We start from the raw sequence: 23,548 nt of genomic DNA on the forward strand, positions 1-23,548 counted from the left end.
CGACAGACAATGCGGTGCAGACGAGATCTGGGTTGAACGCGCGGAACTGTTTTGTTTTATTTCTGCATTTTACGCTTTTTGTTTTGTATTTCTTTTTTTCTACTAGAATGCAATGGTATGTGTACTTGAAGAAAAAAAGACGCAGACGGACAGGACATGGAGATGCAGACCAAGCAAAATGTGCGTTTCTCTTTATGATGAACAGGTATGTATATTGCTACTTATGTTATCCTTTTTTTGTATGCATTTTATCAACTTTTTGTCTGATGTTTACAAGCACGTGTGAATATATCATGTTGTAGACAATGCAATGGTTCAGTGGATGGTGCAGCTCTGGTACATGATATTGACTACAAGCACGTGCGTGGATGTCATGTTGTAGATTTCACAGTGGTTAAGTCGGTGCTGCAACTTGATCCTTTTTCTAAGGTATGTAATTTTTCTGACAGGTACAATAAGATAATTTCGTTTGATAGCTTTTTTTGCAGTTTATATTTTCTGGTTATCGTATGGTCGTACATGGTTTTAATTTTTTTATTTTTAACTCATTACTGTTAATTGTTAGGTAATGACTACCAGTATTCAGTTAAGCAGTGCATAACTTAAACCTTTAGAAAGCAAAGAACTATTTTTCTCGTAATTCTGGAGCGTAGGAATGTGCATTCAACTTATGGCTATGGTGAAAGCAAAGCTCGAAGTATCGGACAAGAAACTCAAAAACTCAGGCTATCAGACGAGGAACCCGAACTGTCCGACAAGAAGCAGTTTCCTGTACCATACACGTAAGGACTTGCTTATAATTTATATTGCACTTTGAATAGAGGTCGGTAAATCAGTTTAATTACACCAAATAGGTTTTCATGATTGGTGTAATTGTACGTCGGGCTCATTGCTGTGCTGCGGTCTAAACAGGCAAGCGTTTGCTACCGCATAAGCCGGAGACGTGGTTCGAATTCATGATTTTTAGTGTGTGAGTTTGAAACCCATTTTCTTCTTTAAAACGTATCAAAGCTTTTATAACAAACTTTTGTTTTCTGTCAGTAAAAAGAAAACGGGGATATAACTATCCTTCCATATGTGACTTTTTTGTAAGTGTTGGTTTCTGAAAAACAGTGTGGCTGTTTATTTTATTGTATTAACAGGAAGAAAAATTTAGTTGACGGAACTACGGTTGTCGTGGAATTGCCTTGCTGGTACTAAAAAGATGCCGATAACCAGAGGGGCACTGGTAACCAATCGATGTCGCTAATCAGAAGTGTTCTGGGTCCTTTATGTCAACATAGTAATCAACTGTTCTCGACAAGGTAGGCTACTAAATCACTTTAGAATTGCTATTTACGCGCTTGTATTACATCTAAGGTTTCTGACTTATCTGAACAATTTTAAATGTGACAGGCACAGCAAAAAGCTATTGTTGACATCTGGTTCTGTGACATAACTTTCCTTTTTTCCTGAACATATTGAGAGATTTGTCAAGTTATGTATTCGCTGGTAGTTATTTAAATTTTACAAAATAACAATTTCGGTAACTAAACTTAAGGATTATATATCCATATGTAATAAGAGGATTTATAACATGACAGTTAGTTGCCAATTGTATCTAGCAGACGACACTTGCTGCTTCTACCAGATGAAGCCAGTGGCGGAAGAAGGGACCCGATGCCTGGAATAACTTTGCAGTATAAAATTTTGGTAAAATATTTGAATTTGTTTTTCGTCATACTTTCCAATATAAAACTTTCATAAAATAATTTAACTTTTATATTTTCGTCATTATGTACACTGATACTGGCTTGTATAACTTGCAGACCCTAAAGGTGATGCATTTATGATGCGTTTGTTCCGGAAATGAAAAAAAAATACCAACCTTAAACTGAAGAGTGTATAACTTTGCAAATCACGGATCGACTGTTTCACAAGATTAACTGACTTGAAAAATAATTATTTGTATATACTGCCAGTTCTAATTGTGCAATAAAACTTATAAATGTAGGACTTATATGTTATTAGATTTGCATCGAGAAATATGCATGAGTTTTGCAGCGGAATTATTGCACACTTCAGGGCGCAATATTTCGCGAAAGAACGAGTGCATATTATCGATGCAAATCCAATAATCTCTGTATTACATACGCATCAAAAGTAATAGACATTTACGGATTAAGTCTACGTGGACTGTGGACACCTAAAGCGATAGATTTTTCAAGGGGACCGTCTCAACATAGTTCAATTATATTATGCGCGATATGAAAAAGAGTTTATAACGGCAATAGGGTTTGAGTTATTATATCATCACTGTGCGGTAGGTGATATAAAATTTGGACGTGCCTGTTTTTAGCTCGACTTTTCGAAGAAAATGTAGAGCTAGTGCATTCGCTCCGGCGTCGGCGTCGGTGTCTCCGGTGGTTAAAATTTTTGATAAAGTCAAATATCTCTGTTACTGTCAAAGCTATTGACTTGAAACTTAAAATACTTATTTACTATCAAAGTCTACACAAGGAAGAACAATCCCCATAACTCTGATTGAATTTTTACAGAATTATGCCCCTTTCTAATTTAGCATTTTTGGTTATAGTTTTTGATAAAGTCAAATATCTCTGTTACTATCAAAGCTATTGACTTGAAACTTATAATAGTTATTTACTATCGAAGTCTACACCAGGAAAAATAATCCCCATAACTCCGATTGAATTTTGATAGTATTATGCCCCATTTAACTTAGAATTTATGGTTAAAGTTTTTGATAAAATAGGGTTATTATAACAGTAGATTGATCTGGGATGCAGTATTCGGCTCGAGTGGATTTTGCCAGATCGGATCTCACGAGGCGCGCAAGCGCCGAGTGTGGTCCGATCTTGCAAAATCTACGAGAGCCGAATACTAAGTCCCAGATCTAAGTACTGTTATAATGACCCTTTTATTATATACCTTTACCGTTTTGATTCTTGTTTTGTTCTTGAACGAAATCTTCAATGTTTATCGATTTAAATGGAACTTAGTGAAGTTTTTATGTGCGCTATTTATAGAAATGTGTCGGGTCATGCATATTTATGAAAAAGTCCGGCAGCATACAATACGGAAGGTACAATACGGAATTTAAAAGGTACAATACGGAATATTTGTCTGTCTGTTCATATTCAATTGTGAAATACAAGCCGATTTTTTTTACAGAATTTATATAGGTATATAATAAAGTCAAATATCTCTGTTACTATCAAAGCTATTGACTTGAAACTTAAAATAATTATTTACTATCGAAATCCATACCAGGAAAAACAATCTGCGTTACTCTGGTTTGAATTTTGATAGAATTATGCCCCCTTTTAACTTAGAATTTTTGGTTAAAATTTTTGATAAAGTCAAATATCACTGTTACTATCAAAGCTATTGACTTGAAACTTAAAAAACTTATTTACTATAAACGTCTACACCAGGAGAAATAATCCCTATAACTCTGATTTGAATTTTGACAGAATTATGCCCCTTTTTAACTTAGAATTGTTGGTTAAAGTTCTTGATAAAGTCAAATATATCTGTTACTACCAAAGCTATTGACTTGAAACTTAAAATACTTATTTACTATCAAAGTCTACACCGGGAGAAACAATCTCTATAACTCTGATTTGAATTTTGACAGAATAATGCCCCCTTTTAAATTAGAATTTTTGTTAAAGTTTTTGATAAAGTCAAATGTCTCTGTTACTATCAAAGCTATTGACTTTAAACTTAAAATAGTTATTACTATCGAAGTCTACACCAGGAAAAACAATCCTCATAACTGTGATTTGAATTTTGACAGAGTTATGTCCCTTTTTAACTTAGAATTTTTGGTAAAGGTTTTTGATATATTTTTTTTTTGATTTAACGTCGCACCGACACATGATAGGTCATATGGCGACTTTCCAGCTTTGATGGTGGAGGAAGACCCCAGGTGCCCCTCCGTGCATTATTTCATCACGAGCGGGCACCTGGGTAGAACCACCGACCTTCCGTAAGCCAGCTGGATGGCTTCCTCACATGAAGAATTCAACGCCCCGAGTGAGGCTCGAACCCACATCGATGAGGGGCAAGTGATTTGAAGTCAGCAACCTTAACCACTCGGCCACGGAGGCCCCCAAAGGTTTTGATAAAGTCAAATATCAGAGGATGGGAGGAAAATTTAAAAAACTTTACTGCTGAAGTCCTAAGGAAAATGACAACAAAGGGAAGAAATTCCCCGAAAAACTCTTAGTCCATTAAAATTATTAACAGGTACAGATGTGTCAAAATACACCTTAACTTTGCAGGTACCATCCATGTTCTACCAAAGAAAAGTGGTCTCGGTTTTTACCTACGGCTAATAATAAAAAAGTTACAAAATAACCTATTTCTAGTAACATAAAAGGGAAGTAATTCAATAAAAAATATTGTAAGTGAACAAAAAAAAGAATCTGCCAAATAAAAACAAGAGCACCGCAATGCAAAGCAACATAAACACAAAACAAAGTCATGTGACCTTTAACCTCTAAGTGCGACCTTTACCTTGAAGCGAGCTATGTGCTCTGCACGTCGTCTCAATGTGGTGAACATTTGTGCCAAGTTTTTTTTTAAATCCTTCAAGCAGTTTAAGAGTTACACATCGCATTCGAAACAAAGTTATATGACCTTTGACCCCTAAGACGGACACACAGACAGACAGACGGTCAGACGAACACCAAAATACGTTCCTTCGGGCGTATAATAACAACAAAGGAATGGAGACGCAAGATATTACGTTTTCTACAGTTTTCACAATGTTTTACCTGCTGACCTACATTTTCATCCCAGCTAACCCAGTTAAGATTTATTTTCATTTCGGACGACGACGACGATGGAATACGGATACATTGCGAACAGATAAGCTCATTTTTTCAACTTTGTCGCAGATGCGCAACTTATAATATTGAAGAACCTTTCGGGAAAGTGTTATGACGCTAGATCAAATACTTTTTGCGATATGCATAACAAAACACCTCTCTGGCGAACAGACAGACGGACAGACAAATCCAAATCTTATCCTGTGCGGTAACATAATAAGCCAGACCTTACCATCATTATTGGAATGTTTTCCTACCACACATAAATTAAAATTATCATGTTGAGACGGTCCCCTTGAAAAATCGATCGTCTTAGGTGTTCACAGTCCACGTAGACCTAATTCGTAAAGGTCTAATAATAGTTATATAAACGATATGAATTAGTTTTTAACATGAGCAAAATTAATCTTATCGTCGTTAAGGTAACTTGACATGAACAACCAAGATGGCGTCGCGAAATTAGGGTTGGTCACATTATTTACCCCTATAGACAATATGCTGCTATAGAAGTCTTAATATGCATTTTAATCATTTAACACACACATAAACAATTGTAAAAATGCATTTAATTGATAAAATTATAAAATCAAATGTTCTGAAACTCACCATGAAAACTAGTCAATTTTTGTGTGCATTTTGCGGAAAAGTTATGTATCCAAACTGAAAATAATTTATATCATCATATGTTTGAATATGTACTTCAGGTGCTCCACCTATGAACAAAAGAATTTATCCTCTGAGTTTTATGCTACTTGCTCTGGAATTTCATCAGTAAATTATAAATTTCAATATTTTGTTGCAAATAAATTCAGTAACAAGGGGCTATGCAATTCCAAAAATATGTTTATTGTAAAACTCACCCAGTCCTATGAATGGAAAATGAACCTAAACATAGCTGATTTTGGGTATATTACATTATGTTTTATGACCCTTTCATGTTCAAATGAAGAAATCCTTATCCAAACTGTCTCTATATTTTTTGGGAGGCAACAGAAAATCAAGAAAATGTACTTTATCAATTACATTAAACATACATTAATTTAGTATGGCCTAAGATCCATGCTTTCCATGAGATTTCCATGCAAGTCAGTAAAGTTTTGACATTGAGGGTTATTCAAACAGTAGCAAACACATTTGAACTAGGACACAGATTGAAAAGATTGTAAATGTTTTATAAAATTTAAATACAAACAATGTAGAATAACTAAGAAATGAACACATCACTCAAAACTCTTAATATGTGAAGATGTAAAGTCTCAGAAATAAGGACAAAGTAAACTAACATGTACTTTGAATTTTTTTAACGACCCTCATACTGCAAGCAGGTTTCAACATTTTAGGGTGTAAAATATAGAAATTTATAATTTACTGATGAAATTCCGGAGCAAATAGCATAAAACTCAGTGGATAAGTTCTTTTGTTCATAGGTGGAGCACCTGAAGGACACATTCAAAGATATAAGGATATAAATTATTTTCAGTTTGGATACATAACTTTTCCGCAAAATGCGCACAAAAATTGACTAGATTTCATGGTGAGTTTCAGAACATTTGATTATATATTTTTATAAATTAAATGCATTTTTACCAGTGTTTATGTGTGTGTTAAATGATTAAAATGCATCTTTAGACCTCTGTAGCAGCATATCGTCTATAAGAGTAAATAATGTGACCAACCCTAATTTCGTGACGAAATCTTGGTTTTCCCTGTCAAGTTACCTTAAAGACATTTCAAATGGGACGACATACGTAAAAATTACATCACAAATGATGCCACATATTCGACGTGAAATGTGAAAATATTGACGTTTTTTAACGGAGTTTATAACTGAGTATGTAATTGAGTATGTAATAAAAACATTTCAGCATTGTTCGATTGGTCAAGATAGAGATGTTTTAGTGGAATACAGATCGTCTGTATTTGCCCTGTCCTGCTGATGGTAGAGAGCTCTTCCACACCTCTTGCACAGATCAGAATCCGCGAGGTAAGAGACGAATTTATTCAGGTAAAGAGGAATGACACTTCATAACGTTTTTCTATTAGTTTGATAGTTATTTGATCTGCTTTGTATGCTGATGATGAAATTAGGTTCCATAAACATGGCATTGCGGAAAACAATTCTTCTGGCATGTATGTACTTTATAAATCATTTTGCCACATAAATTCGTGACATGGTGTGCTCACCCGGTTATAATGTTAGATCATGGACTCCTTGTTTTGAGTCGCTGATTCAAATCCCGATTTGACAGAACTTTGACCGCAGTTTTTGATGAGGTGCGGATACTAGGTAGAAACCAGCTAGCAAAATCATGAAAATAAACATGATTTCAAAAACTACTTTCTATGAATCTGTTAAATGAATTCTGTTTCAACTAAATGTATTTAAAATTAGCGAGCAAGTCTCTCTGAAATTCAGACCTTATTTGTATATGTCACCAACGGATGTCCGAGAAATATACACATTGTTATTTGCAAATTGTTCAACTCTTAAGAACTTTCAGATGGACTTAGAAAATAATCTTTTTTGCCTGCATTATAGGTAAACTATGATACGACGTAAATTATTAGATATATGTTATTACCACGGTGTCAAAGATAGTGTTTAAAATATCTGTCCGTCCGTCAGTCCTTTAGTCACATTTCTTGTATACTCAGCTGCTCTTACAGTTTATATGTAACTGAAATATACTTAGTATACACCGTTTACATTGAAATGCGTATATTGTGGGGATTTTCATGTACTATTCTTTTGGGGTAATGGCCCTTTTACGGACTTTGAAATGTTACATCTATATAAGAACATTGTGTACCCAAATTCTCATACAGTTTCTACCCAATTTAAACGTAACATGAAGTGGACATGTGTATTATCGAAACTTCCATGTCTGATTTTCTGCTCGAGTTATGACCCGTTCTCGGACGTCGAAATTTTACAACTACATCAGAACACATTATGTACTTAAGTCCTACAGCTCAAATGAAACTTTGTAAACATTAGCTTGAAGAAGACATTTGCTTTTTTCTGGAATTTGGTGACCGATGTTATTTTTGAGTTTCGCCTCTTTTTAAATTCTTAGCATTATTCTATTGAATATTTTCAGGGGTCTGTGTCATACAATTTGGACATCAGTTTTTAGCTCGACTATTCGAAGAATAAGTAGAGCTATCCTACTCACCACGGCGTCGGCGTCACACCTTGGTTAAGTTTTTCGTACCAGTCCACATTTTGACAAAGTCTTTTGAGATAAAGCTTTGAAACTTTCAACGCTTGTTTACCATCATCATGGCCAGTTATAGGCAAGAGCACATAACTCCATCCAGGATTTTGGCTGAATTATGGCCCCTTTTGACTTAGAAATCATGGTTAAGTTTTTCGTTCCAGTTCATATTTTGACAAAGTCTTTTAAGATAAAGCTTTTAAACTTTCAACACTTGTTTACCATCACCATGGCCAGTTATAGGCAAGAGTACATAACTCCATCAGGGATTTTGGCTGAATTATGGCCCCTTTCGACTTGGTTAAGTTTTTCGTACCAATTCATATTTAGACAAAGTCTTTTGAGATAAAGCTTTGAAACTTTCTACACTTGTTTACCATCACCATGTCCAGTTATAGGCAAGAGCACATAACTCCATCAAGGATTTTGGCTGAATTATGGCCCCTTTTGTCTTAGAAATCTGGGTTAATATTTTGTACCAGTTCATATTTTGACAAAGTCTTTTTAGATAAAGCTTTGAAACTTTCAACACCTGTTTACCATCACCATGTCCAGTTATAGGCAAGAGTACATAACTCCATCAAGGATTTTGGCTGAATTATGGCCCCTTTAGACTTAGAAATCTTGGTTAAGTTTTTCGTACCACTTCATATTTTTTGTAAAGTGTTTGACATATGGCTTTGAAACTTTTATCACTTGTTTAGTATAATAGTCTCTATCTGTAGGAAAGAGAACATAACTCTGTCATCTATTTTGGCTGAATTATGGCCCTTTTTGGACTTTGAAATTGGTTCTGTTTTCATACAAGTCCATGTTTTGTCAAAACTATTTGACATATGGCTTTTAAACTTTGAACACTTGTTTATCATTATGATTTCCATCTGTAGGCAAGAGTACATAACTATTTTGACTGAATTATGACCCTTTTTGGACTTTGAAATTGGCTTATATATTGCCATTTAGTGCAAGACTTATCGAAATCAAAGTAATACAGGAACATTGTTTGTCTAATCTATTTATTTCTTTTGTCTGAATATCCGTGGAAATATTTTGACCCCATTCTTCAATCAATTTTTCGAATAGTCGAGCGCGCTGTCATCAGACAGCTCTTGTTGTTCTCTTTGGACATTTACCGACAGAAATTTTATCTCGATACATTAATTTTATACTGTTTCATTATTTGATATTTTACTCAGTTTTAAAGACATTGATGCGGGTGGTCTTTAGAAATTCTGCATTTTGTAATGATGCATCTTTACTCCGTGTCTAGAGATAAAGCACACTTTTTGCACAAGGCATAGTTTGGCGTGAATACTAGTAGTTCACAGTAATATTGCGAAATGGTACTCGTTTCAGTCGGGTTATCACTTTACTCGGATTTTATCACAGAATCCCTGTTTAAAACCTAAAATCTAATTTTAAATAAAAGCAATCAATATAGTATTCAAATTAAACTTTAAAATGTATTCATTTTAGCATCCTGTAAGACATGTGAGATTAAAAACTGAACTTGATTTCTAAATTACTGCGAGTCACTACATGTTCATTGTAAAAACTGGAAAATGACAGAACTTGAAAATGCATCTTTCTGATTAGTCAGTTAGAATTTCTGACCTGCTATATTGGCCATTTTATTTTGTATAAACAGTGCCAATTATTAAGCGATATGTAGCATATTTTCATTGAATTGCATGAATTTCGCTTGTTACTGTTATAAGTATGATATGTTTTTCAGGTTTAAAACGACAGGAAGACAGTGTTTTACATTGTTGAAAGACAAAGAAAAAGAATCGATTCCAGAACGTGCCGTCCTGTGTTTGTTGTTTTCGGCAGTTGAGGGGTGAGTTTGGTGCATGCCAGATACTATCTGTAAGAATTTATGATTAATTTTGTACCATTTATTCTGAAATAGCTTGTTTTAAACACAGTTATACACATTATGTAGAGAGCTATCCTACTCGGTGTCCGTGGCCATTCTGCTAGTTTCTTGGCAAAAGATTTTTTTTATTTTTAGCTTCACTATTCGGAGAATAGGGGGGCTGTTCTACTCGCGTCGGCGTTGGCGTCGGCTTGAGCCTTCTTGGTTAAAGTTTTACGGCAACCTTTGTTTTTCTGTCATATCTTTGTTACTATTGCTTATATCTTACTGTAACTTCACATAAACATTGTCCAGCATACAAACAAAGTATATGCAGGGGCTTGGCCCATTATACCCAAGGTCAAGGACACCAAGATGTTGTACTTAGGTTATTTTTAAGGTTAAAGTTTTTCGGCAACCTTTGTTTTTCTGTAATATCTTTGTTACTATTGCTTATATCTTACTGTAACTTCACATAAACATTGTCCAGCATACAAACAAAGTATGTGCAGGGACTGGGCCCATAATACCCAAGATCAAGGTCATCAAGGTGTTATACTTAGGTTATTTTTAAGGTTAAAGTTTTTTTGGCAACCTTTGTTTTTCATGTCATATCTGTGTTACTATTGCTTATATCTTGCTGTAAGTTCACACAGACATTGTCCAACATACAAACAAAGTATGTGCAGGGGCTGGCCCATTATACCCAAAGTCAAGGTCACAATGTTGTTATACTTGGAAATATTTCCATGTTAATTTTTTTTGAAAGCTTTGTTTATAGACATATCTTTGGTTCTTTAAAAGATAATGACTTGAAATTAAAAATATTTCTTTGTAATGTGTGTTACAATCCCCATAACTCTAATTGTATTTTTTTTACAGAATTATGCCCCTTTCATACTTAATTTTTTTTCTATACTTCTGCTCCTTTTTATGACGCCGAAGGTTGGCATATTAAAATCGCACTGTCCGTCCGTCCGTGCATGCGTCCGGTAAATTCTTGTCCGGGCTGTAACTCTTCCATCCATGAAGGGATTTTGAAAGAAACTGGTATAAATATTTACCATAATGAGACGATGTGTTATGCGCAAGATCCAGACCCCTAGCTCCAAGGTCAAGGTCACATTTACAAGTCAAAGGTTAACAGAGTATGTTTCGTGTCCAGTCCATAACTCTGCCATTCATGAAGGGATTTTGAAATTACTTTGCAGAAATGTTCACCATAATGAGACGACGTGTTGTGAGCAGGACCTAGACTCCTAGCTCCAAGGTCAAGGTCACACTTACATGTCAAAGGATTACATAGTCTGTTTTTTGTCCGGTCCATAACTTTGCCATTGATGGAGGGATTTTGAAATTATTTGTCATAAATGTTCCCTATAATGAGATGAGGTGTCATGTGCAAGACCCAGACCTCTAGCTCCAAGGTCAAGGTCACACTTAGAAGTCAAAGGTTTTTCTTGTCTGGTCCATAACTCTGCCATATATCAAGGGATTTGAAAATAATTTGACACAAATGTTAACCATATTGAGAAGATGTGTCACACTTACGACCGAGGCCTCCAAGGACAAGGTCACAAAATGATATGTGATTTTTTGCGAATACAGCTGTGGCATTCTTGGGCTTACTTCGGTGCATTTGTGACCAATAGTGACAGCTCTTGTTTTTTTTTTGTTGAAATTTAACAATATACAGCTACAAGCTTTGAGCATTCATCTCTTCGTACACTTTCCATTCAGTTCAAACAAAACTTGGTACACTTCATAATTTAACATGAAGCGTTCATGTGCGTTTTTTCCGCATTTTATTGTCCGATAAATGTTTGTTTTTTTAGTCGAGCCACTTGTTTTAACATTACAGTATTACTACTTTTGAAATGTGTATTCATATATCCATATTCCACCCAAGTTCAATACAGCTTGATTTTTCATCATCAACCTGAAGTGTACGTGCGCATAATTATGTCTCCCCCCCCCTCCACCTCTGGGGGAGACATATTGTTTTTGCCCTGTCCGTCCGTCCGTCCGTCCGTACGTCACACTTCATTTCTGAGCAATAACTGGAGAACCATTTGACCTAGAACCTTCAAACTTCATAGGGTTGTAGAGCTTCTGGAGTAGACGACCCCTATTGTTTTTGGGGTCACTCCGTCAAAGGTCAAGGTCACAGGGGCCTGAACATTGAAAACCATTTCCGATCAATAACTAGATAACCACTTGACCCAGAATGTTGAAACTTCATAGGATGATTGGTCATGAAGAGTAGATGACCCCTATTGATTTTAGGGTCACTCTGTCAAAGGTCAAGGTCACAGGGGCCTGAACATTGAAAACCATTTCCGATCAATAACTAGAGAACCACTGGACCCAGAATGTTGAAACTTCATAGGATGATTGGTCATGAAGAATAGATGACCTCTATTGATTTTGGGGTCACTCCATCAAAGGTCAAGGTCACAGGGGCCTGAACATTGAAAACCATTTCCGATCAATAACTAGAGAACCACTTGACCCAGAATGTTGAAACTCCATAGGATGATAGTACATGCAAAGTAGATGATCCCTATCGATTTTCGGGTCACTTTGTAAAAAGGTCAAGGTCACAGGGGCATGAACATTGAAAACCATTTCCGGTCAGTAACTTGAGAACCACTTGATCTAGAATGTTGAAACTTCATAGGATGATTGGTCATGCAGAGTAGATGACCCCTTTTGTTTTTTGGGTCACTCTATTAAAGGTCAAGGTCACAGGGGCCCGAACATTGATAACCAGTTCCGATCAATAACTTGAGAACCAATTGACCCAGAATGTTGAAACTTTATAGGATGATTGAACATGCAGAGTAGATGACCCCTATTGATTTTGGGGTCAGTCTATTAAAGGTCAAGGTCACAGTGGCCTGTTCATGTAAAATCATTTTTTGGAAATAACTTGAGAACCACTTGATCTACAATGTTGAACCTTAATAGGATGATTGGACATGCAGAGTAGATGACTCCTATTTATTTTGAGGTCACTTGATCAAAGGTCAAGGTCACAGGAGCCTGAACAGTGGCTTGAGAACCACTAGGCCAAGAGTGTTGAAATTTAGCGGGATGACTGGACATGCCAAGTAGATGATCCCTATTGCAGCCAACCATCAGTGTCTCTTTGACTTTTGCTCCTGACCTCTATTGACTTCTTGCCTATAGGACTTTGCATTAGGGGAGACATGCGCTTTTTTACAAAAGCATTTTCTAGTTCATAGTCTGGACTTTTATGCCCGAGTATTATATTTTTTGATTTCACAATATATGTATTACATCTGTACCTTCTATATCAATTCAAACGAAACTTGGTATACGTCATCAACATCAAGTGGCTATGTGCATTTGGTTGGGATTTTAATGTATTGATTTTTTTCATGCATTATATATGTCCCATTTTTGCCACTCATCGATGTTGGTTCGAGTTTACTCGCGGCGTTGAATTCTTTATGTGAGATAGCCATCCAGCTGGCTTACGGAAGGTCGGTGGTTCTACCAAGGTGCCCGCTCATGATGAAATAATGCATATTTTCTCCAAAACCACTGAATGGATTTTTGATGTAACTTGTCCTGGATGTTCCTTGCTTAGTTCTCTTCCAAAGTTGTTCAAATGGTTACGCTAAGTTGCGCGTAGTACCAGAGATAACAATAGAATAATCTTCAAACGACATCCCCTAAACCGCTGGTATGATTTTGAAAGAAGTTCACACAAATGGTCCTTACGTAATTCTCTACCAATATTGTTCATTTTTTTCCGATTCGTTAAAAACACGGCTGCCATGGGGTGTGGTCACTTTTCCCTTTACGTATATAGCGGTATGAAACTGCTGGTCTGATTTTGAAATAACTTCACACAAATGGTCCTTGTGTGACTGTCTACCAATATTGTTCAAATTAATTTATTTTGATTTATCAAAAAGTCTTTGTCAGAAATAGCAGACCAGATTTTAAAATCATTGTCAGAAACTGCTGACCCTTTACGTAAATTGTACAAATATACTATTTTATAATTATTTCACAGACATTTCCTTGCGTTATTTTCTTCCAAAACTGTTCAAGCAAGCAGTGTAACTCCACTGAGTGGTTTAGGGACAACATGACCCTCTTGCTTTAGTGATAAGGCTGTTGAAGAGATAAAGAGTTGCTGTCCTCAGACAGCTCTTGTTTATTATCCCTTGCCGAAGGTGGAGGGATATAATTTTGGCGTTGTCCATCAGCCCGTACTTCCGACCGTCTTCCATGCGTCCGTCCGGAGCCATATCTAGGAATATTTAAATCAAACTTCATATATATGTTCACCACTATTTATGATAGCTATATAGGGTACTATAAATATGACAATTTCTGCTTCATAAGTTGTGACATATTTGACCTAAAACTATGAAACTGAAACTGAACATTTAGATCACCATAATGTGGTAGTGCACACAATTTCGTCAGGATTTCTTGAGTAACTTAAGTTATTGCCCTTTAATTGTTTAAAAAATCCACATATTTATACATAACAAACTAAAACAGTTGGTAGAATTTAATCAAACTTTTTTCATTTTTTTTCTCCATGAACATTTATTATCAACATGTGAAGTTGTGTACCCACACCCGGTCACCCGCACCTCCATTGTCACACCCCATCCCCCATATATTTTTTTTATTTTTTAAACCTTAAACCTTCCATGAATATTTATCAACATGCAAACATGTAACCGCCTCCTCCCTAGCTCCTCCACCTGGTCACCCCCACCACCCCGATCATGCATGCACCCACCACAATTTTTTTTTATTTCATTTTTTTATTTTCCATCAGTATTTATTTTCAAAATGTGAAGTTTTTCACCCTCATCCGGTCACCCCAGTCCCCATCCCCCCTCCACAAATACCAACTAAAAAACGTTGTTTTTAATTTTTCAAATCTTCCATCAAGATGTGAAGTTGTAACCCATCTCCCCACCCAGTTCAAATGTAATGAAATGAATGAAATTATTTGCTTCCTAGTAATAGCCTTAACATTTTGCCGGATATATTTCTTTGCCAATCCCCACCACACATTCGGCGGGGGATGCCAATTCATCGGATTTGCTTGCTATCTTAAGATGAGAATGTAGGTCATAAACCTAACTGACTAATGACAAGTACATGCAGACGAGCGGTGTGTGGGGATGGGGGTGTGGGGTCGTGGCTCGTGTTATTCAAAGCTGAATTGGAAAAATAATCAACTGTATTTGTTATTGCATTGCATTCTATCAGTTTTATATAGCGCACACTAAACGTCTTCTTAGCTCGACTTTACTTTATTTTGTCCTCATTATCACCCATAACATATTTCACAAGGACCATAACTTTGGCACCAATGTTTCATGAATTATCGCCCTTTTTACATAAACTTTCAGTTAAAGTTTTGATACAATTTAACTCTTTCTCTGTCATTACTATATGGATTTTATTCAGCTTCAGATCATTTTATAAATTATGTCCCTTTTTTATTAAAGTATGATGCTCTTTTTTCTCTATCTTATTTATTACTGAATGGATTTTATTCAAACTTAAAGTGATTATTCCACATAACTAGCCGCATAATATGACACATAGTGTATAACTCTTGCAGAAGTTTTCCGTTAATCGTGTCCCTTTTATACCTAGTTAATGTTCACCCTATCTCTGATATTACTAAATACATTTGACTCGGGCTTAAAAACTGTAGAAAATAGTCACACTGGATACAGCTCTTGTTACATGTCTTAATTCATTGTTTCCGACTTTTGTGTTGAATTTTTAGCAGGCTCTTTTAATATAATTTCGTCTTAAATGTGTAAGAAAGTCGACAAAGGCGCTTGTAGTAATTACATACGAAGAGGGCTATACTATTGAAACTATTGAAAAGTACGTACAGAGCTTTTCAAACGTACGCACAGTGCTATTGAAACACACTTTCGATCTAGTTGTTTTGCTTACTTTTTGTCAAATTATTTTTGTTGTTAATATGCTGACTTTTGTCAAATATTCTATCCCCAGCTTTTAGCTCGACTATACGAAGTATATGGAGAGCTATCCTACTCAACCCGGCGTCGGCGTCCTTCCGCGTCCCCACCTTGGTTAAAGTTTTTTTTTTACACTTCCTCCTTTTACTCCTTATCACTGTAATTACATGATGGATTTGTTTCAAACTTAAAATAGTTATTCTTCATCATCACCCACATCATATGGCACAAGAGCCATAACTCACCAATATTTCATGAATTATCCCCCCTTTTTACTTAGAAGATAAAGTTTTGATGCACTTTCACTATATCTTAATCATTACAACATGGATTTGATTCAGACTGAAAGCAGTTGCTCCACATCATCTCCAACATCATATGACACAAGGTCCATAACTCTGGTACCAATATTTAATGAATTATCCCCCACTTTTACTTAGAATTTCAGTTTAAAGTTTTGGTGCACTATCACTCTATCTCAGTTATTACTAAATGGATTTGATTCAAACTTAAAATAGTTGTTCTTCCTTATCATTCACATCGTATGACACAAGGTGCATAACTCTTGCACCAATTTTTCATGAATTATGCCCCCTTTTACTTAGAATTTAAGGTTAATTTTGATGCATTTCCACTATATTTTAGTTATTACTAAAAAGATTTGATTCAAACTTGAAGTAGTTGTTTAGCATCATCACTCACATCATATATCGAATTATGCCCCCTTTTTGCTTATAATTATACTGATTTAGTGTTTTGATACACTTTATCTTTATCTTTCTTATAACTTGGTATTTTTGACACAGACTCAGGCTATTGTGCAATATCTACATCCACCATTGGAGTCATTTAACACTCAAGTGACAGCTCCAGCTTCCTCAGATGTGCCCCGTTTCACTATGCAGCATCAAAATAGTCGAGCGTGCTGTCTCCTGTGACAGCTCTTGGCAGTTTTTTTTCTCCTGCAAAGGAAGGGGAGATATATAGTTCTACTGATAATTCTGAGAAGAAAAAAAATGGAAGATTTGGTTTAAGTTGATTTTACCTTTAAGTTACATCTTGAAATATTTTTATCCTAATGATTTGTCTTCATTTTCAGATTGATTTCAAACACTCTAGTGAGAAATATATGCAGAAGAAAGAACCAAGTATGATAAATCCACGACAGACCTGGCACAAGCATATAGCATGACACCACTACAGCCGCCATGACAAAAGCATAGTTAAACAAATTAGACATAAGCTAACATATATATAATTGTACCCACCGACAACAAAATTGTAAGGGGGGGGGTATACTGGTTTCAGGTTGTCTGTCTGTCTGTCCGTCTGTCCGTCTGGTCGTCTGTCCGTCTGTCCGTAGACGCAATCTTGTGCGCACCATCTCTCCTTATCCCCTTGACAGAAATTAATGAAACTTCACACAAGTGATCAGTACCAACAGTAGTTGTGCATTGGGCATGTTAGGTTCTTTTAGAAAAAAAATTTGCAGAGTTATGGGACTTTGTTTTTTTGTTACTATACTATATACATAGACACAATCTTGTGCGCACCATCTCTCCCCATTCCCTGGACACAATTTAATGAAACTTCACACAAGTGATCAGTTCCAACAGTAGTTGTGCATGGGGCATGTTAGGTTCTTTTAGAAAAATTTTTTGCAGAGTTATGGGACTTTGTTTTTTGTTACTATACTATATACATAGACACAATCTTGTGCGCAGCATCTCTCCTCATCCCCTTGACACAAATTAATGGAACTTCACACAAGTGATCAGTAACAACAGTAGTTGTGCATGGGGCATGTTAGGTTCTTTCAGAAATTTTTTTTCCAGAGTTATGGGACTTTGTTTTTTTTGTTACTATACTATAGACATAGACACAATCTTGTTGGCACCATCTCTCCTCATCCCCTTGACACAATTTAATGAAACTTCACACAACTGATCAGTAACAACAGTAGTTGTGCATGGGGCATGTTAGGTTCTTTCAGCGACAAAAATTGCAGAGTTATGGGACTTTGTTTCTTGTTAACATACTATGTACATACAGTCTGCATATGCAATCTTGTGCATGCCTAATCTACCAAACCCTTGCACACAATTTAATGAAACTTCACACAAGTGATCAGTACCAACCCTAGCTGTGCATAGGGCATGTTACATTCTTTTAGATAAATATTCTGCATAGTTATGGGACTTTGTTTTTTGTTACTATACTGTATACATACAGTCTATATACATACAGTCCACATACTTATGCAGTCTTGTGTGTGTCAAATTGCAATGTACTGTGTCAGTGCATGCATGGGGTACATTCATCACCTTTAGTGATAGCTCTAGTTATGCCCCAACGTACAAAGTATATTGGGCTATGTTGGAGTCACGCATGTCCAGTCCATCCGTCCGTCCGTTCATTTGTCCACCATGGCCGCTGGGATGATTTTCATAAAACTAACATAAATTATAAACCATATCAAGACGATGTACAGAGCGCTCAATCTAGGTCACAAGGCCCAAGGTCAAGATTACTCGTGGAGGTCAAAGGTCAAATAGCTTAGCTTCATGTCCGCTCTATATTGTCTAAACGGCTTTGAAAATATTAAGCTCGACTGTTTGAAGAATAAGGAGGATTACTGTACTTTCCTTGGCGTCTGTGTCACTGTTACCTTTGCATTGAAAGTTAAAATTTTAGGACAAGCTTCTCAGTGTCACTATATCTTCTTACTACTGCCCTTATTAACATCAAACTTCACATAAGTGTTGGTCTTGGTAAGGGAAAGACATCTACATGTATTAGTTTAGGAACAAGTATCCTAAATGTCGAAGTCACTGGCTTAAATATTGTGATAGTGCTGGTTAAAGTTCCATGATAAGCTTCTCAATTTCACAATATAACCTCACATAAGGATTGATCTTGGAACGTGGCAGAAATCTTTTTGTTTAGGGTCAGGTTGCTCAAAGGTCAAGGTTACTGGGTTCAGATTTTGTAACAGTGTTGGTTCAAGTCTTGTGGCACATTTCTCAATTTGACTTATATCTCATAACGTTTCTTAGAACTGGTATCCCTCATGTCCTATCCTTTTAGCTATACCCACACTTCATCTACGTTCCTCCCGACACCCACCCAAAAATGCGTTCCGTACAAAAACTTATAATTTCATGTTTCCATCAACTCCCCTACTCCGCTGTCTTCACCTACCTCCTCCGCCCCATTTCACCGAACCTTTGCCCTCGTCCCCTCCATAAAAAGGATAATAAATTCCTTTTCGATCTCCCACACTTACTTATAATAATAACAATATTTTGTTAAACATTTTCGTTATAGTCGAGCAGACACAGTTAACTCATATCACTAGGCCCACGGTCAATGTCACACCTAAAAATCAAAAGTCATGATGACAACATTTTACTTTCCCTTTATCAAAGTGAGGTCTGGGGGTATTAATCGACTTCAGTGATAGCCTTAGTTGATCAGGTGTTAGTGGCATAAATGTGTAACATTTGCTTTATTAGGGGCGGGGGATAGGAATGGTTTTCGTCCGTCCGTCTGTCCGTCCGTCTGCCCGTCCGCAACACTTTCGTGTCCAGGCCATATCTCCTAAACCCCTTGAAGGATTTTCATGAATTTTGGATCCAATTATCAACTCATCAAGATGATGTGCAGAATTCATAAATCAGTCATGTCAGTTCAAGTTACCCTTTCACTATCCATAACAGTGGCGGGGGTTTTAGCTGTCTTTCAGCCTTCCATTTTGTGTCCGCTTTGTATCTCCTAAACCCCTTGAAAGATTTTCATGAAACTTGGGTCAACTTATCAACTCATCAAGATGATGTGCAGAATTCATAAATCAGTCATGTCAGTTCAAGTTACCCTTTCACTATCCATAACAGTGGCAGGGGTTTTAGCTGTCTTTCAGACTGCCATGTAATAATTGATTTTAGGACGGGAGATATTTGTTTGTTTCAGTGTAAGATCGATCAAATCATTCTAAATACATCTCACGAAAATGTAAACTAGTGTTCAAGCGTGAAAAGTTATCAATTTTACTATAAATCAAAGAAATTTTATATTATGCAATTAAATATATGTGTACTATTAATCATAGAAATTTTATATTATGTAGTTAAATGTATGCGTGCTATAAATCAAAGAAATATATGCAGTTAAATGTATGTGTACTATAAATCAAAGAAATTTTATATTATGCAGTTAAATGTACGTATGTATGCGTGCTATAAATCAAAGAAATTTATGCAGTCAAATGTATGTGTACTATAAATCAAAGAAATTTTATATTATGCAATTAAATATATGTGTACTATAAATCAAAGAAATTTTATATTGTGCAATTAAATACATGTGTACTAAATTGTACACATTTTACAAGTATAACATCTCACCCAACGCGCAACGTTACGCTTAAAATTATGGCAATATATATGTTGGAAAAAGTTATATAGTTCTACTAGATTGATTTCTTTTACATTTTAATATAATTACTTTTTAATGTTTTTTTTTTCTATAAAAACAATCAGATTATATATAATTCATATTCTTTTGCGTTAAATTGGTGTTGCGTGCAGGTGAACACTGTATTTGGATTTCTTACTTCTGAAACAGCGGGTTTATCAAGGTATGATCTATCGTTTTATTTCAACAATATTTGAAAACTTGGAAAGAAATTCAATAAAACTATAAAATGTAGCGATAAAATCATAGCTCTTTTGTTTATTCAAACACACTTTCTACTGCACTTTGTCTGGTTGGTATCAACGTAGCTTTTAAAAGTAAGTTTAGCCTCATTTCTTGTTCACTGACTTTTACACTGTTTGGTATAACTCTTAATCGACACCAAACTTTATGCACTAACATTAACTCTTGCGGCTAAAATTACTTTTAAAGCAATTCTGTCTATTATCAGGGACAAAGTGTTAAACTGGTAAATCTTTAGGAACGATGGGTAGAAAGATTAGCTGATCAAATATTTAGTAGAATTGTTGGCAAAGTTTTTGGTTTTAGTCATCGCTTTAAATAATTACTGGGATATAACGTTAGATTATAACATGATAAACTCGTTGTTTCAAACGGAGAGAAATCCAAATATGATTTTTCACTAGTACGGAACAACACTTGAACGCAAAAGGATATGAACTGTATGTAAGGACTTCAAATAGAAAAAAGATGTATAATACTGCTTACAAAAACACTAAAATAATACACGCCAAACTATTAAAATCTAAAAGAAACATAACTTTTTCCAACAGCATTTTGACGTCATGAAATATAGCGTGACGTTACGCATGGCGCAGGTCTCAGCGCGGTTGAATAAGATAACATGAGATAAATTTATTTTAACTCTGCAAGATAATAAAGCAGTACAAAATAAGCGATGAGTTTTTCAAATAGTTAAAAAATAAGAATTAAAATGAACGTGCAATACATATATACATATATAAATCTGGTATAATAATAATAATAATGATGATAATGATAATAATAATAGATAAGATTTTCAATTAATTAAACATTAAGAATAAAAATGAACGTGCAATACATATATAAATCTGGTATAATAATAATAATATCAGTAATAATAATAATAATAATGAATCAACTTTAACGTAATGCCGAATTAACTTTCACTCGGGAACACCAGTTTTCAGTTTATTCGGTGAAAGAAATTTCGATCTTATGCGGAAACCAACACATGCCCCATTTCTATATATTTTTACAGCAATAGTAGGTAACAAACATCAATATTTTGAGGAGATACGGCTTAAAAATAAGGTTACACAACCTTGGACTGAAATCAGTTTAACTGTTGTTAGATATTTTTTGTTTTGAGTTCCCAAGATATTCCCGTGAAGAAATTTAACTTCCCATTATTATTCCTCAAGACCAGATGACATGTTGAACACATCACCTATGCCTGATGGTCAAAGGCCAAAGGTCACAATTCAAGGTCAAAGGTCATATATTTGGGTTTTGCTCCATAACTTCTGTGCCTAGAAGAGTTTTATTACTTAATGGATTTGATTCAAATTTAAAATATTTGTTCAACATCATCACCCATATCATATGACACAAGGTCGATAACTCTTGCACCAATATTTCATAAATTATGCCCCCCATTTTTACTTAGAATTTAAGATTAAAGTTTCTAACACTCACTCTCAGTTATTACTAAATGGATTTGATTCAAACTTAAAATAGATGTTCCACCTTATCAACCACATCATGTGACACAAGGTGCATAACTCTGACACCAGTTTTTCATGAATTATGTCCCCTTTTACTTAGAATTTAAGGTTAATTTTGATGCATTTCCACTATATCTCATATATATAACTTCTGTGCCTGGAAGGGTTTTATTTCTTAATGGATTTGATTCAAGTTTAAATAGTTGTTCCACATCATCACCCACATCATATGACACAAGGTGCATAACTCTTGCACCAACATTTACTGAATTATGCCCCCTTTTTGGTTAGAATTATACTTATATAATGTTTTTATACACTCTATCTGTACCTCTCTTATAATTTGATACTTTTTTAACACAGACTCAGACTACTGTGCAATTTTCATCCACCATTGGAGTCAAATCAAACACTTCAGTGACAATTCTTGACAGATATAAATGTTTTGGTACACAGGTGTAACATCATAAAATACAGGTCAAGTTCGATTTAAGTTGCACCTTCTTTTGGCCATGTCTTTCTTATGATTGCCATTCTTCTGTGACAAGACCGTATTGTGAGGGTATTCGTCACTCCTGTGACAGTTCTAGTTCTGCTTGCTGGTTGTTTCTTAATGACAGTCAAAACTTTATATATATTCCTTCGATTACATTTTATTTTCTGACGGAGTTTTACGTTTTTAGTGAAAGCATAGTTCAAAGCAATGATTATTTGTACATGTATTAAATTTTAGAAATAGTCTTCAGATTGAATATTTTCATTATGATTATACTTTACAATGTCATTTGTGACTACATGTGCTATTTATTGCAGCTTGAGAAATGAATAAAATACCATACAGTTGTGTTGTTTATTTTGTTTAAATAAAATAGGACATACAGTTGCATTGATTATTGATGTTCCTTTCCTTTAATAGGTTTATTTCCTTCGTATATATATATATAACTGACCTTTTCTATCCACAGCTTCTTTAATTACCCCCTAGTAATTTGTAGGGAATTTGTTGTACTGCATTTGCAAAATCATGGGAGAGTTACTGTCATCTATTCCCATAAAAGGGGAGGTTAACTGACTTACACTTTTCATCCAACATTACTTCCCTTACCCAATAGATGCCATTCCTAAATGGGAGGTTACCCTAGCACCTCTTTCCCATGCAAAGTAACTTTCCCTATCCTCTTGATTTGCAGAACCTGTTTTTCATTAGAAATTACTTCGCCTACCACTCTTTCGCTATTTCGAAAATTAAGGGGAAGTCACCGACCTTTTTCCATTAAAGGTTACTTCCCTAACCCCCATGACGCTATCTGCAAAATTAAGGGGAGGTTACAAACCGACCTGGTTTTTTCCATTAAAGATTATTTTCCCTTCCCGCCATGACGTCATTTGCAAAACTAAGGGGAGGTCACTAACCGACCTGGTTTCCTTCCTT

General features: G+C 35.4%; 1 long non-coding RNA gene across 2 annotated transcripts; it reads left to right on the forward strand.

Annotated features, from left to right (window-relative positions):
• The first annotated feature begins 1,389 nt into the window (after window positions 1-1,389).
• LOC123528154 (uncharacterized) lies at window positions 1,390-21,043 on the forward strand. 2 transcript variants are annotated; one of them, XR_008371424.1, is made up of 4 exons: window positions 1,390-1,692; window positions 6,701-6,840; window positions 9,789-9,922; window positions 17,013-21,043. It is a non-coding gene; the product is annotated as an uncharacterized LOC123528154 (long non-coding RNA). The 2 variants fall into 2 exon arrangements; XR_008371423.1 differs by having other exon boundaries at window positions 9,789-9,893.
• The last annotated feature ends 2,505 nt before the right edge of the window (window positions 21,044-23,548 follow it).

The sequence above is a fragment of the Mercenaria mercenaria genome, chromosome 6 (genome assembly GCF_021730395.1).
Source record: "Mercenaria mercenaria strain notata chromosome 6, MADL_Memer_1, whole genome shotgun sequence".
Classification (NCBI taxonomy): domain Eukaryota; kingdom Metazoa; phylum Mollusca; class Bivalvia; order Venerida; family Veneridae; genus Mercenaria; species Mercenaria mercenaria.